The sequence below is a fragment of the Lynx rufus genome, unplaced genomic scaffold, assembly GCF_022079265.1.
Source record: "Lynx rufus isolate CCGP_SWC_20201006 ecotype Redwood Valley unplaced genomic scaffold, mLynRuf1.p SCAF_4, whole genome shotgun sequence".
Taxonomy (NCBI): Eukaryota; Metazoa; Chordata; class Mammalia; order Carnivora; family Felidae; genus Lynx; species Lynx rufus.
Window position 1 is genome coordinate 159849565 of NW_025814856.1, and position 17622 is coordinate 159867186.

General features: G+C 35.4%; 1 pseudogene; it reads left to right on the forward strand.

Moving 5' to 3' along the window:
• Positions 1-4805: 4805 nt before the first annotated feature.
• LOC124523501 (protein FRG1-like) lies at positions 4806-17328 on the forward strand (annotated as a pseudogene).
• Positions 17329-17622: the final 294 nt, after the last annotated feature.

The window sequence follows — 17622 nt, forward strand, 5'->3', positions numbered from 1 at the left end:
GAGGCACCTGGGTGCTTCAGGGGGTTGAGCCTCGGATTTGGTCTCAGCTCATGATCTTGCAGTTTGTGAGTTCTAGCCCCACATCAGGATTGCTACTGTAAGTGTAGAGCCTGCTTCAAATCCTCTGTCCCAAAGTCTCTCTCTGCCCCTCCCTTGCTTATGCTCTCTCTCTCTCTCTCTCAAAAATAAAAATTAAAAAAACTCATATATGGTCACAGCCATGTGTCCAAGCTATTCAATTTCTTTCTGATCTGTAACATTTTTCATGAAGACCTGCTTAAAATTATATTTTATACTCACTGGGAAGAGATGTTGCTAAATAGATTCCATTACATAGATGTGCTGCTATTATTTACGACTTATCCTGAAAATCAACAGCCAGAAGCTAAGAGGAAAAATTTAGTGTGCATCTACCAATCAATTAAAACTTACGTGGAGTCTCAGGAGAATATGAAAAAAAGGCAGGAGATACACTAACCTTCAGAAATGTTGACAGTGAGGAGGGAGACAGTCTAAGTCCCAGAAATACTTAGGTCTTGATTACAATGCATTTCAGAAAGACTCTAGATTGGCCCAACCATCAAGAAGAAGTGTCCCCTGTAAGGATTTATTAGTGTTTCTTGTTGATGATCGGTATGATTTTGCAGTCATCCTTTATAGCAAAGAGTGATATTTTAACATTGTTACAAATAAAGACTATAGAAGATCATTTTAGGATTAAAAAAATTCAACCTTCCTTTGAACTCTTACCTACATCACCATCATCAAAATGGGAATCAGGACTTCAATGGATCAAAACAGGATTCAAATCTATTACATTTGGGGTTTTATCTTCTCTTTATGATGATAAAGCATTATAATGGAGAAGATATCTTCATTGTTATCTTCCCCAGTTGACTAATCATGTAATAATTCTTTAATTCCCTCATCTACTCAGTCCATCTGTGCTTCCTGGATTTAATACCCTCAAGTTTAAATGTTCCTGCTTTCCTCACATATTATGGTTTAAACAACCTGTTAAACAAAAGTTTAATATTGCTCTCTCAATATCGATAACAACAGAGGGACAAAAATTGCCTTTCTCACAGTCCAGAACAATTTGGTAAACTTCAATTAACCAGCAATACCATCATTTCAAATTTAAGAGTTATATTACTTTAATTAAACGATCTTATCCAAAACTTTCCTGTAGTTACTACTAGATATAACAGTTCTACAAAGGTGTATATCATCATTTAATAATTTAATTAAGCAGGGGATTAGTAAATTGTCACTGTTGTATAAAAAGTATTCTTAAGTAAGCCTGACCCCTAACGAAAGACTCTTCTGTTTTTGTTTTAGTTTTGGAAACAGCATGAGTGGGGCAGATGGGCAAAGAGAGAGAGGAAAAGCGGAGGGGGGGGGAGGAGGGGAAGGAGGAAGGGAGGATCCCAAACAGGCTTGACACTCAAATACAGAGCCTGACACGGGGGGTTGATCCCATGACCATGAGGATCATGACCTCAGCCAAAATCAAGATTTGTATGCTCCACCTACTCAGGCATGCAGGAGTCTCAACATTCTTCTGCTGTAAGACAAAATTCTCCAGAAAATGTGGATTTTCTATCAGTTCAGACTAGTCAGGTTGCAGTTGACAGTGTGGCAAATTGCAAAAACGACCACAGCTCTCCACCAGTCTTCTCCTTTACAGTATGACCTAGCAGTTCTTTGCATCAAGAAACGGAATTTATTTCTCCACCCCTTGAATTTGGGTTGGCTCTGTGACTTCCTTTGCCAAGAGAATGGTGGCAGATGGCATAGTGTAGAAGTTCCAAGCCTAGACTGCAGAAGGTCCTGCTCTCTTCCTTTCCTTCTCCTGGAGACCTACCTGGCTGCTATTTGAACAAGACTGGACTAGCTTTCTGAAGGTAGATAAACCATATGGTGCACAGAAAAGGCACCCACCTGAAGTCTTCCTTGTCTAACTGAGCATTAGCTGGTATGGTACCTGACTACAAGGATGTGCAAGGCAGTGCAGCCAACATCATGCACCCACCTAACGTTACATCAGCAGACTTGCCTAGTTGACTCATAGACTCTTAAGCAATAATAAAATGTTTTAAGACAATTAAGTTTTGTGGTGCTTTGGTAAGCAGCAAAAGCTAACTGATCCAGGTAGAAAGAAACCCAAGAAAAAGGGAGAAATTATTGTAATCTTAGTGAAATACATCAGGACAGCTACAGGAAAGTCAATGATGAAAGCCCCTTAGGAACTACTAGAACCCAGGGGTGAATCTTATGCTTCTTCTTCTATATATCAGTCAACTAAGGCTAGGGTTACATTGCACAAAAGGACAGCTCTTTAGCAACACTACTGAGAACACTGTCAGAAAAAGAGGTTTAAGAAAGATATCCATTGCAAACTCTTGTTCAGTTGTGAGAAGACCTGTGGTTTTAGTCATAGATAGTACATTATCCATTAATACCCATCCCTCCTACTACGCAGACCACTTCATGACTCCTAATGTATATTCTGAAACCCCATCCACTGATGTGAACCTGTCTGTGTATCCAAATTTCCTCTTTCATCCTGTTTTATACTTTAATACCCTAACTCCCAGCTGATTTTGGCAAAATCATGTAATATTCTTTCACAGTAACAATATCTAGAGAGTAGAAGAATCCCTTTTTAATATTCAAGAGTCTGAGAATCCATGCAACTCAAGGAACCCACTAAGTGCAAGGTAGCGTAAGCAGGAATATACATTCTTTGAATGTCAGGTCAATTCATGTTCTGGAACAATCACATTATGACTGATTTTCACTAAGCATGTGTTCATGAAATTCATGTAAATTCAGGTAAAATAAAGACTTTTTGTTTTAAAGTCTGAGACCTGAATCACTGACTACATTTTTGTTGGAAATAAGTGAGTGATCTTGCTCAAAGTGATATGACCTAAAAAGTATGTTAAAATGTTTTACTAGAAAATATATTTGTTATGCAAAACCAAGTGAGAATAGAAAGATATTTTTTAAATTCTCATTATTCATGAATGTTAGGTTTGAAAATTTTTAGATTAAAAATTATTGTTAGACGTAGGTCTAAACTTAAACACAAAATCAAACTTTTGAATCTATTCAGTTTTTGAAAGGGTAGCATTTTGGTGGCTCCATCAATGATAATCAATGGTAGTCAGTCATGTCAATATAATCTTGTGCAAATGGAGGATGGTAATCAATTTTCAAAAGAATAAGGTTTTACTAGATTTGGTGGCTCTGAAGAGATGCATGTTGTGCGCGTTTTGCGTTTCATTTTGGAATTGAACAGTCTACACAATTTTGTAACCATATATATGATATTTATTGTATACACACACACACACACACTCTGGAGGGTTCATATCATATTATTTTCAAATGATCCATTTCATCTAATGTCATTGTTTTTACAAGATGAGTTTTATAATGTATGGTAATTAAAATTGCTTGAAGAAAATATGCTGAGAATTTTGTGACAAAAATATAATGTATCATATACATTGTAAAATGCTACATCTAGCTTAATCATATATGTATTTACAAAATGAATTATTGGACACCTATTACTTAATATTGCTTTCTTCATTGTAAATGCTTTCTGTTTATGTCTGTTATCTGTCCATTTATAAAGAAACAATTGAATTATCAAAACATATATCCTTCAAGCAACTGTGGACAAAAAACAAATGCACTTTTTAAAACCAGTGGCATTTCTAATGAAAGGTATTTCACTGAAGAGCCCTGGTGAATTTTATCTAAAACAATAGTGTTTCGAAACAAGTATTTGGTGACTGGATGTGCTCAATGTTGTTGAATACAACTGCTTCTAACCTTCTCAGCAAACAGAGCTAGGAAATATACATTTGTACATACAAGACATCTATACTTACCTATCTCTTTATCAATACTCAACACCGCAAGTTCATACCAATAACTCCAATTTCAGTTCAACTTTAAAAGCTTCATTTAATTTTCCCCCCTTGCTTTATTTGTTGTGCTTCTCTCTCATTGTGGTACCCAGTATTCAGAACAAAATAAATTTGCTTGATCTTTTCAGTCTTAGACTATCAAAAGACAAATGCATCTGTGATTTTTTGGGATGTTCTCAGACACGTCTCCACAAGAATTCTTCAACAAGGACTTCATTTTGCCTTCATTCTTGAGAGTTGCTATTTTTGGGGTATGGAATTCTGGGTTGAACTATTTTTTTTTCCCCCAGGAATTTTAAGATGCAATTTCATTGTCTTTTGGCTTCCATGGCTTCTGAAAAGAAAAAACCATTATAATTCTAATCCCTATTCTTCTCTATATAATTTTTTTTCTTCTAACTTCAAAATGTTTTCAGCTTTATTGAGGTATAAATGACAAATAGAAATTGTATATACTTAATATGTACACTTGATGTTTGAGTATATGTAGGCACTATAAAATGATCCCCCCAATAAAGCTACCTAGTATTTTTATCACCTCACATAACTTTTTTTTATGGTGAGAGCACTTCAGATCTACCCTTTTAGCAAATTTCAAGTATACAATACAGTATTGTTAACTGGAGTCAGCATGCTCTATGTCAGATTTCCAGACCTATTCATCTTTCATAATTGAAACTTTCTCCCATCAAATAAACATCTCCCCATTTTCTTCATCACCCAGAGTCCTGCCAGCCCCATTCCTCTTGGTGCTTCCAGAAGTTCAACGATTTTAAATTCCACATATTTGTCTGGCTTATTTCACTTAGTGTAATACCCTCCAAGTTCAAGTAGGAGTCCAATCGCAGACAGGTAAGGATGTTTGATATTGTCCAACAGCTTTTGGATGTTCTGGGGTTGACTGTTGCTACTGTTAGTTCTTTTCTCATTTTGTGTCCTTTCCTTGGATGTCTTATATCTACTGACAAGCCTGCCAAAACCTTTTGTGTCTTTCTACCTGTTATTGTTGTTAGTGTTTCCATTGACTCTTTCCTCTGCTTTCCATCTTGCTCCTGTTATTGGTAAAGGATGTCCATCCTGTGCACTCGATGCCTTTACATGGTAAGCATTGTTATTTTAACACCCTTATCTGATTGCGTCAACATCTGGTTCTTCGGTTGAGTATATGTTTATTGTTCTGTCTCTTGACATTGCGATTTTGTGTTTGCCTCAAATTTTTTTTTATCAAATCACGGTCATCATGCGAACACAGGAACACTGAGTTATATAGCATTTACCTCTGAAAATGGACATACCTGTTCCTGTGCTCGATTTTTAGTTTTAGCTGGAGTTAGTTGAATCAACCTCTTCCAGAGTTGGGCTGGTTTTGATATGTGTTGTTAATCTGGGTAACTTCTACGCATCCACTTTCATTTGTTTCTTGCATTACCTGTGGTTAGGATGTTGGCTTGGTTGCTGTAGGGGTTTTCTTCAATGCTGCTGTTCCATGTTTAAGTTTCAAACTTCCTGGTGACTGGTGCCTAAGAGGGAAGCTCTATGTATGTGTCCCTCTCCCAATGGCAGTCCGTGGCTGCTTATGACTCAGTGTTTGCTGCCGTGCCAGTGGAGTCAGGCGCCAGTGGAGTCAGGCGCCAGGGGAGTCTGGGTTGGGGTCTCAGAGATGTGTCTTTCGTGGTGATACTACTCTTGCTCCTATGGAGGCCAAACTCTACCTTTTTTGGCAACTATTTTGTGGAAGAGGATTTCTTGTCTTTTCTTTGGAAGTAGGGAATCTCTAAATTTTCCCACCATTGGCCTGTTGTAAAGATTTTTTTCCTTTTTGTTTTGTCTTTAGTTCCTCTCCGCTAGCCACACAGGATCCTCACAGGTGCTCACCAAGATTGCCGCCCTTCTCCAGTAGCTTAAGATGCTTGTTCTGCAGAACAAAAAAATTGTCCTTGTGGACCATTTTTTCTTCCTTCAATGGTAGCACCTTTTATCCTTCAGTTCTGTACCACTCATGGAGGCTTTATTCAGTATGTGCCTCACCCCTAATCATCTTCGTAGCCGGTAGAGGTCTCTGAAGAAAGCCTGTAAATGCATCCTAACTCTCTTTGTGTCTGAAGCTCAGAGGGGCCATATACACTCCCCCCTAGTGCACGCTCAATGTTTAGCACATTTTTAAGTATTGTAGCTCAATTATTTTTACCCACTCATGTGGTGCTCGCTGTCCATTTTGCTCATGTTATGCCAAGGTGATCCAGGGTTTGTATTCCATTTCTCTTTGGAGGAGCTGGTTTTTCCAAAGAGTTCAGGCTACTTGCTTGCCCTGCAAACTCTTCTCTTCAATAACCTGAAGAAAATTTATGAAAATGTATGCTCTTGTAGTTTATCCAGCTTTTCCTTCTTGTGAGGACAGCAGCGACCGGTGTTATCAGCTTTCCACCCCGTTCATGGGAGAGGTACCCAGAAAGACGATTTTGAAACTTATTCCACATGGTTTCTTAGAGGACCCCAGTAATGTTAAGCCCCTACTGCCCACAGCATTGTACCCACTCCTCAATGACCCTTTATTGATTTTTCATACTTTCCTGTCACCTTCTCCTGCTTTCTCTACTCTGCACATCTTTCTGGGATTTACTCCTAAATAAAACAACCATCACTAAAGTCTTTTTAATACTATATTCCAGAGGGATGCAAAATAAGACACATCTGTTTCACCTCATGTCAAAACTTAGTTGTCCTCACGGAGCTGAGGTCGTGCCTAGAACTGGAAAATAAATGTACTTCTAGATCTAATGTATGTTTGTTTTTTTGCATTTAATTTTTTCTATTTCTCTCCCCCTCTCTAAAGGAAGGAAAATCATCATTTTTATGAGGCATAATGTATAGCCTCTGTGTATAATTTCTACTGCTTAAGAAACCTACCCTTTCTTCCCTGCAACAACTTGCCATATTCTGGATAATTCTAATACATTTTTTAAAACAAGGTTGGTGGAAAGGACTTCACTTAGTATCAGCAGTAAGGTAGTAAGCTATCTAACATTGTTCTAAAATGATTTGTTTTGGGGGCACCTGGTGGCTCCATTGTGTCTCACTTTTGATTTTGACTCAAGTTACTATATCACAGTTTGCCGGGACTGAGCCCCACATCAGGCTCTGTGCTGACAGCATGGAACCTTCTTGTGATTCTCTTTCTTTCTTTCTTTCTTTCTCTCTCTCTCTCTCTCTCTCTCTCTCTCTCTCTCTCTCCCTCTGCCCCCCCCACACACACACTTTCCCTGTCTCTCAAAATAACTTAAAAAAAATAAATATAAAATCACTTGTTGCATATATTGCCCTGCCCTCTTTATTTCTGAAACTGTGTACTATTTCTTATAAATTCTGTCATGAATTATATGTTTTTGTTTAAAATTATCCATGTACAAAGACATTTAGAAAAGATGTTTCTAAGTTAAACAAGAATTTCATTTAACTATACTGCACAAACCTTAAAAACATCTCATTCCAGGGGCGCCTGGGTGGCTCAGTCGGTTGAGCGTTGGACTTCGCTCAGGTCATGATTTCCGGTCTATGAGTTCAAGCCGTGCGTCAGGCTCTGTGCTGACAGCTCAGAGCATGGAGCCTACTTCGGATTCTGTGTCTTCCTCTCTCTGCCGCCCCCCCCCCCGGTTCATTCTCTGTCTTTCTCACTCTCAAAAATGAATAAATGTTAAAAAAAATTTTTTAATCTCATTCCAAAAAATTCACTTATAAATAGCTAGATCAGAAAAAGGTTATGCACATGGAAAATACCATATTTTCTATGAATTTCTTGGATTATGAGATTAACTGCATAAATATGAGTTTTGGTGTTGCATTTTTAGACAAGAGGCTCAGAGCTCAACTCTTTATCTGAAGTTCTCTGGCCTTGAAAATATAGTCCTATTGTTTTCTGAGAAAATAACTTCTCAAAATGCTGTAAATGCATTTTGGCTTGAGGCAGATCTGGAAAGGTCCAGGAATGGATTGTCTGAGCTTTATAATTCTATTCTTGAAGTTAGGTAAAATAAAGAATGGGAAACAAAAATAACTTTTTAGAGTTAAAAAAATTATTTGGGTAAAGTAGAACTTTAAAAGTTAATGTAGAACTTTTATTTAAAACTAAGATTCATTTAAAGTGAATGTTTTAAGATTCAGAAAATATCCCACTTATTTCTAATTTAAAATAGTGTATGACTACAATAATTCATTAAAATATGACCAAATTATGGCTATACCTTTCATCTACATTCTGCCTAAAATCATGATATGATTGTAATGTACTCATTTATAAGATGATTAAGAACAGTACTGATTTTATTTTGCTTGGTTTAGTTTACAAAGTAAATCAACAACTTTTAAGAGAAGATTATTTTATTGCTCACATAATCGAGCATTTCCATGATAATGAAGTATGTTTAAAGTCACAGGGGAAATTGGCAGTTGATCATTCAGGGAGGAAGGGATAGATCTCTCTTCCTTTATCATTCAACTTTCTGTGATTTAAAAACAAATTTCCTGATTTTTAGAGAAAATTAACTTTTTTGGCACCACAAACATTATTTGCATCAATTTTTCAGAGATAAAAATGTTTCTTTGTCATGTGAATAAGTTATATGTTAGAGCTCTTTTAAAAAGCTCCAAAGAAAAAGCTTTTAAAAAGTTGGAAAATTTTTAAATGTTTTCAAGGAACTAGAAGATAATTAATGAATATATTTTATATTTTTAGAATATAGCTTTATTATTAATTTTCCTCCCAGTGTGCATCGTATTTCACATGAGTTAAATATATGATCCAACCATATGTTAATCTTTCCCTTGAAACTAATGATGAAATCTAAATAGACACTGAGCATTCTGCTACCAAGAAATGAAAGTTAATATCACAATAGAAGAGCAAAAATACATGGCAAAAACGTGGATGTTTTTCACCCTCTATGTCAAGCTATTCGTCACCTGAAGACAGATTTTGTAATGTGATTTCTTGTCTCATCAAAATAGAATGTAAAATTTATTTAATATTATGAATATTAGTTTCTAATCTTAGACCGGTGGAGATTTAATTTTTGCCCTTGCATTATTATACTAATTTTAACTAGTCTAATAATGAATTTTTCAAAGAAGACAAAAAAGGATAACACTAATAATGGTGACAGTAGTGCATAAAGAGGTAGAGGGAAACATAGAGAAACAAATTTAAATGGCTATGAAAATTACTATGTTGCTTGCCTACATACATTAAAAAGTGGATTACTCAAAAATAGTTTACCTTCATCTCACAAAATCTCTCTGCATTACATTCTGAAAATCATGTCTACAAATAAGCTAGTACATGTTCCCATAGAATCCTTATGAAGTAGGATAAGTAATATAAAACAAAACAAAAAACCACCTTGAGTATTACATAAAAAGGGATTGGTTTATAATTAGCTAAAAATAAAAAATGCTATATCCAATTTTGTAACTTCTGTCAATACGGAAAGAGAAGTTTCTTTATCACATTTGTGTTTCACAGCAAAGGGATGATTAATAGGAAAGAGAAGACTGGCTGAGCCCAGGAGCCTAGCACTGAAAAGTTTTGCACACATAAATACATGAACACACACACACACACACACACACACACACACACACACACACCAGAGACCCACACATGAAATACTGTCTTGGGATTTAGGTATTAAACCGGTTTGCTAACTACATAAAGATCATCTATGTCATAATACCTAAAAGATGTTCTTTAAAGTTATGCATTAAAAATTAGCTCTCTTTAATATTTTTCACCTAGTAACAGGTATGTGTCTCTTCATCGCGCTTGTCACACCTATAATTTTAAGTTAGTTTTTTGTGCCTATTTGCCTAACATCTCTTTCTCCATATAATCATTGATGATATGGATCATAGTCATGTTTGTCTATCATAAACTCAGTGCGTGACACAGTGCCTACAACGTGACAGACACTTAATACCTCTATCTATTGAACAAATGTGAGGGTTTAAAGCAATGAAAGGATGCATTCTTGAAAGCATCACAGTTTTCCAAACAGTGATAGAAATAATTTTCCCTTGGTATAAGATCAGTACTGAGCTCTAGGTGAAAATTCGAGATGTACCATGGTTACTGCTCTCAGAATACCTCACAACTCAAAGCAATGAAGTGAATAGAGCCTTTGGATTAGGTCTATGTCTCAAGAAAAATTAAGTTACCGTTTGACTTACACGGTACGGTGTAAGACCAAATGTTGCTACCAAACCAAAATGAGTCTTTGTAGGTAATGGGTGTCATACTCCTTTAAGGAAATCTTAGGACACTCACCATGGACTAGGCACAGGCTTTGAAGTCTGGTCCTGCCCAATGTCCCCAGGGAAGCTGTGGAAGCCCTCACTGCCTCAAGTACCTCAATGAAAAGTGAGTGACCTAACATATCTGAGGAATAAGTATTACTTGTAAACCTCTTAACTGAATGCCTGGCACATATCAGAAGCTTTGGTATAGGTTAGTTTTAATAATTTTGACGACAATTTGAAGTTACGTTTTATGCCTTGCATTTATATATGAACGGTGCTTCAGGAGGCAAATTTTCTTTTGATAAGAAAGGACTAGAAGATAGTCAAGTTAACCAACAGCTCAATAATTCAATCATATATATATATATGATATATATATATCATATACATACAATATATATTATATATTACAATATATATAGTAATATATTATATATATAATATTATTCAGTGACCAAAACACAAATATATAAATATATATTTATAATATATTATATATAAATATATATAAATATATATATAATATATTATAGGTAAATATATTTATATATTTATATATTATATATATGTGTTTTGCTCACTAAATATATATAATATGTAAAATAATATTTGTCAATAATTCAATCATATTTATACACAATATAGGATATATATTAAAATATATATTATATATGGTATACTATATAATATAGTATAGTATAATTATAATAATTATATAATATATAATTATATATATAATTTAATTATCTATGTATAATTCAGTGACCAAAACACAAATATATATATTATATATATAATATAATAATATATAAATAATATATAATATAAATAATATATAATATAATATAATATAAATAATATATACATATTAATATAATATATAATATATAATAATATTCAGTGACCAAAACACAAAAATCCTCTAAGAATAAAGTTTGACTTCTAGTAGATGAGGCAGACAGTGACCAATAAACATAATAGTTACATTGTATGTTAGGGGATGTCAAGTACTATATAAAAAACAAAAGACATTAAAATGGAGTAGGACTGAGGGTTCAATATTGGCGGAGGTTAGGCTACAATTTAAAAAAAGATAGTGAATACATCTTCAAGGTTCATTGGCACAGACTCAAAGGTAGTGAGTGTGTTAGGCATGTGGAGAATATGCCAAGTACAGGGAAAAGCCAGCGCAAAGGCCCTGTGACAAGAGTGACCATGACGTAATCAGGGAACATCAAGGAAGCCTATGTGGCTGGAGTTGGGTGAGTGGGGGCAATCATATAGGAACTTCTCTATTTTTTTTAATCTTCTGATATCTTTCCCTTAGTTGCTAAGATGTTGAATGAAATATATTTTAGTGTAAATTAATCAGTTATATATTTTTAAAATTATTATTTAATAGTTAATTTTGTTTGTCTCATAGAGCTTATAAAACACCAACATCTTACAAGAACCTGTGTCTGATATTTTTTCCATAAGTGACCAGGGGTTGATACAATTTTCTTTCACATCATCAGGTCTCTTAACTGATACTATCTTCAATCAAACTTACATTCTTCTCTCCCAAACCTATTTTGTTTCAGCATTTCTTATTTGGTGATGGTCACATAAGAATCGAACAGCATAGTTGTCCTTTGCTTTTCTTTTCAACGTTTATTTATTTTTGGGACAGAGAGAGAGCATGAACGGGGGAGGGGCAGAGAGAGAGGGAGACACAGAATCGGAAACAGGCTCCAGGCTCTGAGCCATCAGCCCAGAGCCTGACGCGGGGCTCGAACTCACGGACCGCGAGATCGTGACCTGGCTGAAGTCGGACGCTTAACCGACTGCGCCACCCAGGCGCCCCATGTCCTTTGCTTTTCTGACTCCCTGATTCCTCTTATCTATTGAATCATCAAGACTTGCTCATCTTTTCCTTTCAACAGTCTTTCCATTCTCAGTTCTACTTCTTCAGCTCAGGGGCGATGGGAAGGCTTCTAACCTACTTTTTACACCACTGTCAAATTAAGTGTGGTGAGTGTGCAATTCTCCATTAAACTCTTCTAGCAGGACAAATCGATAACTGGTGGATGGGGTTACAGCAGCTCTTGAATCTCTCCATCCCTCGGCCCCTCCTTGTCTGTCCCATATTAATTGGGTAGTAATTTAGCCCTGGCTCCCAGTGGGACTAAGTATATGTTAACAGGCACCAGCGTGGTATTTTTAGTGGCTTTCCAATACCGTTAAGCCAAGATGCTCCTTCTAGTGCTGACTGAGGCAGCAGAAAAAGTAATGAGAAACCTGATTTATGACCTTATTTAAAAGACAAGTTTGTAAAGATGAGGGTACTCTTAGGGTGGGGAATTCGCATGATAGATGAAGTTAGGGAGTAAAGGTTGCTGCAATACCCCCAAAAGGTGACAACATCGTCTTCCAGGGAAACCGAAGAAAGCAAGCCACCCAGGTGCTTCGGAATAAAAGACAAATTCTTTTTCCAACAAAGATTGGATTATATTTGTTTGCAGTGATTTTATGAATTTATATATTATACATTATATATATATACATATACATTACATATATACATATATACATAAATAATAATACATAATGTATATATTACACATTATATATTATACATTATATATATATATATATATATATATATATATATATCATCCCATAGCTTGAAATGTCAGAGATATAAAAATATCAAATTTATGAACAGTCTAAAATGCAAAAGGTATAGTTGTGTCATTGTCATATTCCACCGAAATCTCACTGAACTTGGATTCAATGTCTAAAGAAAACCTAAAATGAAGTAAGAAATGCAACTTAGACACAGACTTTCTATTTATATAAAAAAGAAATCAGGTTTCAACAAGTGGATGATTTTTCTTAACGTGACATTTTTTGGCCCCAAATATTCACCCATTCAGTGTCCTAGAACTTAGCACATGATTTATAGCCCTCAAATAATCTGTGCTATATAGCTATAGTTACAAAATTCAATGACTGGATGAACTGAGACACACAGCCTAGATTTGAGACTCAGGTCAATGCAATTTTAGGCAAGTAAGTTATTTTATCTTCATAGGTTTCACGGATTTTACAACTGAGATGATTATGTTGACTTGTTGATCTCTAGGACCCAGCTCAGTAGAAAGAGTGGCCTTGAGAACAAAGAAAGAAGATCTATATCTGTATCTACCTTTATCTGTATCCATCCCTGTCTTTCAATTGAAAAGCCACATAATTCAATTGGAAAGTAAAATGCAGCTCACTTATTTCCATTATTTCTATTAAATCATGGATTTCCATTATTTCTATTAAATCATGGCTATGTGGTCAGGGCAATTCTCCCAAGGGCATTCTTGCACACAATGTTCACTTTATGTGAAACCAAAACAATAATTTAAGGAGCTCCAGAAGGTACGTGAGTCCATTACAAAACTCCACTTGGCTGCATTCCTTAAAATTAAAAATGAGAAAAAGTTAATGCTTCCCGCAGAACTTTAATTTCTGAAAATGCCAAATGCACACATACATCTGTTCCTTTTCCCATCCTATCAACATGGTCATAATTGAGTTACTGCCTCAAATTCAATATGGCATGTATATACATGAAAAGTGATCTAAGTGCCTTCAACAGAAGGATAGAATATACATCTTATAACTCTTTGTCAATTATTAAGTTAAATACATTAAAAATAGACATGTATAGATAGGACATTTTCTTAACTGGGGTAAAAACTGTGTAAACACAAATATTGCATTGTATCCCTGACTGTATTATAAAGTTAAAATATAGACTTTATAGTGATTATTTTAATATATATTAAATGATTTTCGGAAGCACTCGGTCAGAGCCTCTTTCTCTCTCTCAGCTCTTTAAGGGGAAGATTCAAACAAAGCCATGAAGAAAATATAAAATAATTGCGTAGCAAACACATCCCACAGTACACTTCTGTGGCAAGCAGAATTCTAAGATGACCCAATGATCCCCACCCTCTGTTATTACATCCATAACTAGGATACACTACATGATAAAAGATATTTTGCAGATGTAATTACAGTTACTAATCAATTGACCATATTATCAGTAGATAATATTATCTGTAGCCTAATGAGGTGAGTCCTTTAAAAACAGTGTTTCCAGGGTGCCTGGGTGGTTCAGTCGATTGAGTATCTGACTTCAGCTCAGGTCATGATCTCACAGTTTGTGGGTTTGAGCCCTGCATCGGGCTCCGTGCTGACAGCTCAGAGCCTGGAGCCTGCTTCGGATTCTGTCTCTACCCCACCCCCTCTCAAAAACAAAAATAAACAAAGATTAAAAAAAAATAAAAATAAAAACAGTGTTTTGTTGCACTATATGCTAAGTAACTTGGGTGTAAATTTTAAAAAGTAAATTAAAAAAATAAATAAATCAGTGTTTTCTCAGGATGATAATAAAAGAGGAAATCAGAGAGATCCAAATGCAAAAAGGATATTATGAGAAAGAGAGAGAGAGAGAGAGGCAGAGAGGGAGGGAGATTTCATTGCTGGTTTAAAGATGGAGAAGGTTTTTAGAAAGGACATGAGAGGATTCTAGAAGCTAAGAATGATCCCAGTTGACATCCAACAAGAACATCAAAACCTAGTCCTACAACAGCCTGAACTGAATTCTGCCAAATAAGGTGGAGGAGCCTGAAGGCAGATTCTTTCCCAAAGACTCCAATAAAAGGCTATTCCAGTGACACTTGGATCTCAAACTTGTGAGACACTAGGTAGAACCCCCAGGAACGCCCATCTCTCACCTACAGAAGTGTGCAATAAGTGGTTGTCTTAAGCTGCTACATTTGTGGTAACTTGTCCTGCAAAAATGGAAAACTACTAGCACTTCTAAGGCCTCAGATTCATCTCACATATAAAAATAAACTGTAAATGAATTCGAAACCTAAGGGAAAAACAAAGCTCCAATTTTTTTTAAATATAGGAAAATGTCTTATGACCTGAGATCAAAAAAAGGACATTTTAAAAAGAAAAAATAGGAAACACAAAAAGTAGTAAGAACATTAAATTTGGATCCACTGAAAATCTCAGAAAAAAACTTGCAGATTCAAAGTAGAAGGACAAATTATACACTGCAAGCAGATAATTTTTAACATATATTACTTAAAATGATCATTTAATTATAATACAATAAATTTTAAAAATGACAACTCATGAGAAGTCAATCCAACAGAAAAAATTAGAAAATCGTGTAAAAAGAGAAATTATATAAAAACTGAAATGGTTTATACATATATGAAAAATACTCAATCTCAACAGTAAGTAGAGAATTGCAATTTTCCTAGAAAGCCATATACTATTTCATGCCTATCATATTGACCAATGTAAAACAGTCTGTATAGCAATAAAAGGGAAATTTGTATGAGGCTTTGGACACTAAATTGCTGTACTTTGGAATCTAATTTGGGATTACCTACTAATGTTGAAGGCTCCAATTTCCATTAGTCAACTATCTTATTCCTAGGTTACTCCTAAGAGAAGCTTGCACATATGTTCAGGTGGGGAATTACAACTTGCTTCTAGTGAAAAACTGTAGGCTACTTAAATTGTGGTCTTCCAGCAGAATGTGTAAAATAGAAATGATGTTAAGTTACAGGCACTAGATACTATTCATCTTAAGTTAAATAAATCCCAAGATCCTAAATTTCTAAATACATTATTTTCTAGCATTACATGGGAGTTTCCCATTTCTAAGTACAACTTTTACAACACTAAACCACACACATACACACACACACACTTCACCAACTGTCAATTTCTCATTTATCTGGCAAATAAAAATACGTCCATCACACTAAATAAATTTTAAAGTATGTTCTGGGAGGGGTCTCCTCTAATCATGAGTCATGTCATGATTTATCAGGGCTTCCTTCTTTCCTTGGTTATTCCTAACAGATAAAGGATGGCACTGGATATGGGTTATATTGGTCTTTATTTGGGTTATCTAAGTTAGAAATATTATACACATGGTCCATAGCAGTAATGGCAATTCTGGTTTAGCAACCTCCAATCTTTAATAACTTAAATATTACTAACAAAATATTGTCTTTGAGACAGGGTCTTATTAAAGAAAAGTAAATTTGGAAAGAAAGTTTGAAAATTAAAGAGAATTTAAAAATATAATTAAATGCAGGGCGAAAAACACCAGGGACCCAGGAGGGACACGCCATTCCTGCTGTTGCATGCACTTTCAGGGAGTCTGTGCTCTTTCTTCATTTTGGGAACTCCTTCATCAGTTTCTACTCCAGGGGAGGTATTTTGCCCTTAGTCATCCCCCACCTTTTCATAGAGTATCACTAGAACCAAGGCTGAATACCCCTATGTGAAGTCCACCACACTCATGTTCAAGGACTGAGGCTAAGAGTAAGAAGAAAAAGAGTAAACAGAAGAAGAAAAGAGAGAGGATGAAGAAACAACTTCATCTTATAATCTGGTGGACAGTAACAACCTTTGGTGAAATACCAGGAACCATAGCAATTGAAATGGATAAAGGAACCTACATACACGCACTTGACAATGGACTTCTTACACTGGGAGCTCCACATAAAGAAGATGAGGAGGGCCCTAGTACCCCAGAGCACTTGACACCTGTTTAATTGCCTGATTCCAGAATTGTGCTGAAATCTGGCTATGGAAAATACCTTGGTATCAAAGCAGATGGACTTGTTGTGGGGTGTTTGGAGCAACTAGACCAAGAGAACAAGGGGAACTAGACTTTCAAGAGGAGAAAATGGCTTTGTTGGCCTCAAATAGCTGCTCAGATGCAATGAAGCAGGCAATATAGAAAAAAAAAAAAGTAAAACAGCAGGAGAAAAAGAAATGATGAAGATTAGATCCTGGGCTGAAAGAGAAATTAAGAAAAAGGATGATATTCCAGAAGAAGACAAAAGAAATGTTAAGCAGTGTGAAATCAATTATGTAAAGAAATTTCGGAGCTTCCAAGCCCACAAACTTAAGTAAAGACGACAGTGAAATTCTCAAAAAGGCCTGGAGAGATGGGTTTTTGCATCAAACACTTCTGGACAGGAGAGCAAAATTGAAAGCTGATAGATATAGCAAATGACCAGAATTTGTGTCTCTGTCTTCTCCTATTTTTTTCTTCTGAATAGTCAGTGGAATGAAGTGTTTCTGCAAAATATATATAACATATAAAATTAAATGCAAACACTTATTTATATGCATCCTTATTTTATTAGTTGGGCCACCAATTTTTTTAAGTTACCCTAAATAAAAGAGTTAAAAACTTTACATGTTTTCTTTCTTTCTTCCCCACCATGGAGGGTTCTTCAGTAAGGGTAGTTAAGATCTATTTTATGAGAATTTCGACTCTTAGAGTAGATGTGTTTCTATTTCTCCT